Raw genomic sequence first — 7,318 nt, 5'->3', positions numbered from 1 at the left:
ATTAAATGTTTAAATATTATATATTTTATAATAAATTGTATGAAATATAAGTTGTTGTGTAATTATAAGTTTTTACTATTTTTACAGGTTCGATAAAACAAGAATAATATTAGCGTTGTAAATGGGATTAAGATGATTCTTGGACCTGTAGAAAGTTGATGTTAATATCTATAATATTGGTGGCAAGCATGAGATAAAAATCCTCTCACAATTGAGATCAAATTAAGCAACAAATAAAGTTACCAAAGAAGTTGCAGTTTTACCATGATCTAGAATTTTGACTATATATCTCAAATTATTGGTCAAATGGTAAAAAAAATATCAAAATTCAAACAACTCAATTAGCTACATATTTTGTTTTATGTGGAAAAAAAATTCGGAGGAGAAGATTTTCAAAAGTGATGTGTATGATGACATAATTTTTTGGAACATCAATGAAGACTTATATGAAAAAAATATTATTTTATTTGTGGTTGTCTCCCCAAATTGGGTTATAAATAGGGGTGAATTGTAATATATTGGGATATCCCTCATTTTATGAACAAACTTTTGAGTTCATAATATTTCTCTCTTTGTTTTTTTCCATTTAAATATAATTAACATGTTAATTTCATATTCAAAGTTTTATACTTTAAATATGAGCTAACTTCCCAAAGTTAAGATGAAAAGGTGAAACCCTTGGTATGATAATAAGGTTATTAAAAGGTAATAATCTATGTTTTATATTATTTAATCATTATTTATTGTTTATGTTATATTTATTTCTTTAAGCATTATTATACATAACTTATAAGTGGGAGTTTTTATTTATTGTTGCTATATGTTACACTAAATTTTTGGAACCATTTAAATAAAAGTATGGTATGACCAATCATTTAAAGTGGATGTCTTGATTTATTATATATGAATATATCATAATATTAATTTCTTTGTACCGTTTAAATGTTTGTTTGGTTTTACCTACCATTTATATTGGTAATCTTGATTAGTGTTTACAAATGATTATCAATAAATACTTGACAATATTATAAATTTTGGTATATATTCTATACTTATAAGATAATAATATATAACATAATATAAATATGATTATTTAATATATTGGAACCATTTTAACTGGATTTCAAAAATGTTCATTAATGTTAACTTTATTAAAATAACAAGAGTGGATCATCTAATCTCAACTACTTAAATTAAAATTTGAACAATTAAAAATTACCAATTAAAGATTCAAACAATTAAAAAAAATAAAAAACAAAACAAAAGGACATGGTAGTGGACTTGTAATTACCTTAGTTTCTATGTGGATACGATATTCGGACTCACCGAATCACACTACTTGTGGACAACCTGCTATTTGGAGTGCAACAATCAAAGTCGCATCAAGTTTTTGGCGTCGTTGCCGGAAAAGTATAATTTAATTTCAAGTTTATTTAATTTTTTTATAGTTTATTTTTCTTTATTTGAAATTTTATTGCTTTTGTGTGTTTTACTTCCTTTTATTTTGCATTTGCATGAGCATTTGGTCACGTACACTGAGTGGTTGACTCATTTGAAATAACCCTTTATTTTCACAAAACATGGCGGAAGAACCCATCCAGGAAAATGAAGATGAAATGAAATCTCAACATGATCATGATAGACGAAGAACACTTAGAGATCACAGGAATCCTATACGTACTAGTGCACCTTCATGTCTAGTTTTTCCTCCTGATGCATCTCATTTCAATTCTAAGCCTGGTATTATCCAAATTTTACCCAACTTTTTTGGCTTAGATTCTGAAAATCCATACATGCATTTACGAGAGTTTGAAGAAGTGTGCATCTTTTTGAATCTCACCCATGCTGAATTCAGTGATTCCCCATCCTTATGCATAAAAGATGTGATATATTTTGCAGTTGTGTAATCTTAGTTTGTGGGAAATACTTGTTCAGGAAGACCTCAACCAAACCATCCATGTGGTGATAGAGCCCGTTGTAAATCAGGGAGCCACTCCATCGCCTCTCCTTGCAGTGAAAACGGAAATAGCCTCAATTGAATTGCATCATTGCTTACACGATTGAATTTGATGGTATCATATCTTGAAAAGAATTGTTCTGGATGTGCATTCAGATCCTCGGATGGTAATCCCGCAAATCTAACTTGAAGTTTAATCATCTGGATGATGGATGGCTTAAATTCAAATGCAATTGCTTTTATCGTTGGGCGAAAAATGCTTGACTCATAACCTACAACCATTGGTCGATGAAACTCCATCAAAGTACGGTTATCCTCTTCTCTAGCCACATCTTCAGATCTCTATGCAGAATCTTTCTTACAGTTTGTGCCAAATTCTTGTTCATATTCAAACTCAAGAGCAAGGTTATTCTGCCTCTGGGCTCTACGTATACGTCGAAGAGTGCTTTCAATCTCCAAATCAAGTGGCACGAGGTTTTTAATGTCTCGAGCACGGCTCATATAACACGAGATAAAATCCTGAAATCAAAACAAAGTGCCCAATTAAACCCCCAGATGAAAAAAATAATTAGACCTTAAAATAAACAAAACTAAAAATAGCAGAAATAAAAATATAGTCCCAAACAAATAATCAATCCTAATATTAAACAAACAGTCCCTGGCAACGGCGACAAAAACTTGATCGAAGATTTTGGTTTGAAAAACTAGCAAGTGCACTAGGTCGAATAATAATATAGTTGGATGGATTCTAAGTCGTTCCCACAGAGACTGTTATCGAATTACTACTGTAAGGTCCGAGATTTTATCATTTTAATTCGAGATTATTTAATTTATGAATTATGGAATGTTGAGTTATATTCCATGGTTTTACAATTCCATAGAACTGAAATTGAATTAAAAAGAGTTGTGAGGACTAAATTGCAAATAGTGAAGATTTCAGGGGATAAAGTGAAATTAATGATATTTAGTGGGACACTTGGCTTGCTATGTATTAAAGTATATATATTTGCAATCTCCTTCACAATTCAAAAGAAATAAACCGAGAGTTCTCCAGAGCAAATTCTCTCAAGCTTCAATTTTGCTTAGAATTTGATTTTGTACGATCCGTCTATCAGAATTTCAATCCGATCACGATTCTTACTCCTCTTGTCAACAGCTTCAACTGGACGTAAGTTTTATTGAGTTCTGTTATCATTTGAAATTATGATATTGGAGGAATTATTATTTGATCAATATATGGTGTTCTGGATATGTTAGACATCGTAGAATCGAAGTCAGATCGAAGAGCAGATGGATTATGGAATTGTTATGATTTTTTGATTATATTAATTGGAAATTGAACATATTTGGATTATTGACTGATTCTGGATTGTATCGGATATTGGTTATGATTTGTAATTGATATTTGTTGATATTTATTGACGGAGATATCGGGATTGTGGCGTTATGCTGTTAATTTTGAATTAGATTCAGATTGATCGGATTTACTATTGAATTTGGAATGAAATGTTGATATTACTATTCTCGATATGTCATTTCAGATTGATAGAGACAGTCTTGATTTCAGAATTTTCAATTCTTCAGACCGAGACTACGAACGGAAGGTATAAGTCGATGTTAACCGGGAGATTAACTTGAGTCACATTGGACTCTAGTTTCCCTAAAACCACATACTTTATTTTATTGCAATTGTTTGACATTGATATGATTAATCTATTGATTTATAGAAAGTAGAGAATAGCCGATAACTATTGAGCGAGAGTCATTGACAGAAGGGCCAGACAGTGATAGAGTGGTCATTGGCCCATTGCACATTGTCATAGAATAGCTTTGGCGGATATGCCAAGTCTGTGGTAGATATGCCATGACACTGAATTATTGACTTATATCGATATTGCTTAGGGACGGATCGACTCCTATCGTTGAGATTCGATATATGTATTAATGTCCAGGAACCGGGATCCCTAGATTAGAGATGAGTCGAGTCGGAGATGACGAGTTAGAGAGTTTTATCTATATTCACTAATGTGTCGTAAATTATGATTCATGTTCTTAAAACATGGTTTATGCTTTTGTATATGATTTTATGCATCGCATGTATACATTGCTTATACTGGGATTTTATTCTCACCGGAGTTATCCGACTGTTGTCGTGTTTGTATGTGTGTATGGCAACAGGTAGGATAGGATCAGGGTCAAAGAGATGATGAGTGATCGTGATTAGAGTGGAGACTACAGACTTTGACGTTGCTGAAGATAGGATTCAGCACTTGACATTTAGTTGTTGAACCTTAGTTTGAGTTTGATGTTTGTTGTACAAGACTTGTACTTTTATACTGATATGTATATTAGATTGAATTACATCACGTTCCGCAATTTTTTTAAAAAAAATTATACCCAGATTAATTAATTGATCCATTTATCCCAATGACAATTAAGAAGATGATTAGCATCCGGGTCCCCACAACATGTGGTATCAGAGCGATAGATCCTCTAGATTGAGATAGTATCTAGTGAGCGGGGTAGATGGAGTTTTCTTTCTTGCTTGTGATTGCTAGCATGTATTACTGCTTTAATACATGTTTACCTGAATTATCTGATTTGATTGGTAATGTGTATTCATTGAGAATGAATCAGAACCAATTCTTGATCAGCAGTAAGATGATCGGAGGAGGACTGAAACATGTTTATTGCATTTGGTTGCTAACCATTTTGATAATCAGATATGGCTCCCCGACGAATCCCAGAATAGGGCAGTACTTCAAATCCTCCAATGGATGTGACAGCAACATCAATGGAAACATTGCTGAAGAGATTTCAGTCGTTCCATCCACCGACTCTGAAGGGTACTGAGACTTCAGTTGATTGCGTGAGTTGGCTAGATGACATTGAGATGCTGTTTGACTCATTGGATTATACAGATGAGTGGAGAGTGAAACTGATTGGGCACCAGTTGCATGACGTTGCAAATAACTGGTGGATTACGACAAAGAGGGCTTTGGAGCATCGAGGTACGACTATTACCTGTAATGTCCTTAAAACTGAGTTTTATCAAAGATTCTTCCCAGTATCGTACAGGAAAGACAAGGGGGCAGAATTTGCAAATCTGAGACAGGGTCAGCTGAACATTGAGGAGTATGTGGCCAAGTTCTCTACATTGTTGCGATTTGCTCCGCATGTGGCTGAGAATGAAGAAGCTGTTGCTGATCAGTTTATCAATGGTCTGAATCCTGTCATTTTTACATTGGTGAACACTGGACGACCGAACAACTTTGTTGATGCCTTGAATAGAGCAAAGGGAGCCGAAGCTGCTCTGATTGGACAGAAAGGAGCTTCGTATGTCGCACCAACACCGAGACCACATCAACCATCCTCAGCTCAGTTTCCACAACCTCCTCCCAGATTTGAGAGTGGCAATGGCAGTGGAAGGAAAGATCAGTTGAAAGCTAGAGGGAAGCAGTTCAAAAGATCTGGACGCAGTTCATCCAGTTCTAGTGGCTCGAGACAGACCGATCAGGGCCAGAGTTATACAGGACCTTATTGCAACACTTGTGGAGCGAAGCATTTCACAGAGCAGTGCCGAGGAGTGTTTGGTCGTTGCCTTATTTGTAGACAGCAGGGACACTTTGCTAGAGTTTGTCCCCAGAGAGATTCTCAGAGATCCCAGGGTGCTGAGTCATCTGGATCAGTAGCTCATACTGGTAGATGGCCACCAGTTGCAGTTCACTCGTTCCAGCCAGCACCAGCTCAGTCACAGCAGAGGCCAAGAGGAAGCCAGACAGTTAGCCAGCCTCCTAGACAGCAGGCCAGAGTGTTTGCTTTGACTGAGGAGCAGGCTCAGGCCGCACCAGACGATGTTGTGTCAGGTAACTATTTTATTTCTGGTTATCCTGCATATGTATTGATAGATACTGGTGCATCGCATACATTCATATCTGAGCGATTTGCATTGAGTCATGCATTGCCTGTTGAGTCATTATCTGCGGTAGTGTCTGTCTCTTCTCCGTTGGGGACATGTTTGATATCAGTGAAATCTGTTAAACATTGTATACTTCAGTATGATGGGCATGAAATTGAGTTAGATTGTATTGTACTTGGGTTATCTGATTTTGACTGTATTATCAGTATCGATATGTTGACCAAGTACAGAGCTACTGTTGATTGTTTCCACAAGATTGTGAGATTCAGACCGGATATGGCTGATGAGTAGAAATTTTACGGTAAGGGTTCTAGATCTAGAATTCTTTTGATATCCGTATTATCTATGACTCGATTATTGCAGAAAGGAGCGGATGTATTCCTTGTCTATTCAGTTGATTTACTGAAATCGAGTTCATCATTGGCGGATTTGCCAGTGGTGTGTGAGTTTGCTGATGTCTTCCCAGATGAGATTCCTGGTTTGCCTCCGATGCGAGAGATAGACTTCAGTATTGAGTTGATGCCAGGTACAGTTCCGATTTCGAGGGCCCCGTACAGAATGGCACCGATTGAGTTGAAAGAGTTGAAAGAACAGTTGGAGGATTTACTGGCCAAGGGGTATATCAGACCTAGTGTTTCGTCTTAAGGTGCTCCAGTACTGTTTGTGAGAAATAAAGACGGTTCGATGAGACTTTGCATCGACTACCGGCAACTGAACAAAGCAACGGTAAAGAATAAATATCCCTTGCCTCGCATTGATGATTTTTTTGATCAGTTGCAGGGTTCTTAGGTATATTCCAAGATTGATCTGAGATCTGGATATCATCAGTTGAGAGTCATGGATTCTGATATCTCAAAGATATCATTTAGAACCAGGTATGGACATTATGAATTTATTGTCATGCCGTTCGGTCTTAACAATGCTCCAGCTGTATTTATGGGATTGATGAACCGTATCTTTCAGAGATATTTGGATGATTTTGTGATTATTTTTATTGATGATATTCTGATTTATTCCAAGAATATGATTGACCATGCTGAGAATTTGAGAACTGTATTGAAAATTCTGAGGGCTGAGAAACTGTATGCTAAACTGTCAAAATGAGAGTTTTGGTTCAGACAGGTTGTATTCTTGGGTCATATTATATCTGGAGACGGGATTTCTGTTGACCCTAGCAAGGTTGAAGCCATGATTTCTTGGCCGAGACCAACTTCAGTACCCGAGATTCGTAGTTTTATGGGTTTGGCAGGATATTATCGTCGATTTATTAAAGATTTTTCCAGTATTGCCAAGCTATTACTCAGTTGACTCGGAATAATGCTCTGTTTATTTGGTTAGAAGACTGTGAGTCCAGTTTTCTTGAATTGAAGAAAAGATTGACCAGTGCACCGATATTGAGTATCCCATCAGGTACTGGTCATTTTGTGGTTTATTGTGATGCA

The sequence above is a fragment of the Primulina eburnea genome, chromosome 17 (assembly GCF_022965805.1).
Source record: "Primulina eburnea isolate SZY01 chromosome 17, ASM2296580v1, whole genome shotgun sequence".
Taxonomy (NCBI): domain Eukaryota; kingdom Viridiplantae; phylum Streptophyta; class Magnoliopsida; order Lamiales; family Gesneriaceae; genus Primulina; species Primulina eburnea.
This window is presented reverse-complemented; position numbering follows the sequence as displayed.